This window comes from Myotis lucifugus, unplaced genomic scaffold (assembly GCF_000147115.1).
Source record: "Myotis lucifugus unplaced genomic scaffold, Myoluc2.0 scaffold_10, whole genome shotgun sequence".
Lineage (NCBI taxonomy): Eukaryota > Metazoa > Chordata > Mammalia > Chiroptera > Vespertilionidae > Myotis > Myotis lucifugus.
Window position 1 is genome coordinate 7,255,417 of NW_005871058.1, and position 915 is coordinate 7,256,331.

Below are 915 nucleotides of genomic sequence, written 5' to 3' on the forward strand. Positions count from 1 at the left end.
GTATCTGGGGTTTGTTTAGCTTCTATAATTGAAACTTTGTTGCTTTGGAACTCAGAGCCGGGCCGCAGCAGGCAGGGAACCTTGGCTTCCTCCATCACTGGAGCAAGCAAGCCTCCTGCTCACTTCAGCTGCATGGCTGCCAGCCGCCATCTTGGTTGGGTTAATTTGCATATCTCGCTGATTAGCCAATGGGAGGCATAGCGTAGGTATGGTCAATTACCATGTTTGTCTATTATTAGATAGGACTAGAAGCCCGGTGCACAGAATTCATGCACTGGTGGGGGGCGTGGCCTGCAGGGATCCACTGCTGTGGGAGCGCCACTCATCCAGGTCAGCCAAGAGACTGTGAACCTGCCCTTAGTGGCTGCTCCCTGATCTGGTATCTTCCATGGAGCTGGAGCACTCACCTCTCCAGGGGACCTGGTCTGGGCCAAACCCAGGGACAATAGCACTGAGAGGCGGTGGAGTAGCCCTCAGTCCTGCGGCAGCCACGAATCCTCCTCTCAGCTTCTGGGGTCAACTCTGAGAGCCCAGTGGCTGTGCTGCATGGCCCGCAGGCATCCAGAGGAGGTGGCAGGGAGCGAGGAGGAGGAGTCTGTGGCAAGGAAGCTACAATCACATCCTGGGTTTCTGCCTGTCTGTCTGGGGTTTGCAGTGGGAGCAGCCGCTCATCCCAGTCAACTGAGCAGTGCTCCCACTGTGGTAGCACACTGACCATCAGGGGGCAGCTCCTGTGTTGAGCATCTGCCCCCTGGTGGTCAGTGCATATCATAGTGACTGGTAAACTGGTTGTCCTGATCGTTTCGCCGTTCAGTCGCTGGGCTTTTATTATATAGGACTAGGGTCCCAGTGCACGAATTCGTGCACCTTGAAAGAAACTGTGGGCCCGCAAGGCTGTGGTGGGCACAGAGGCGG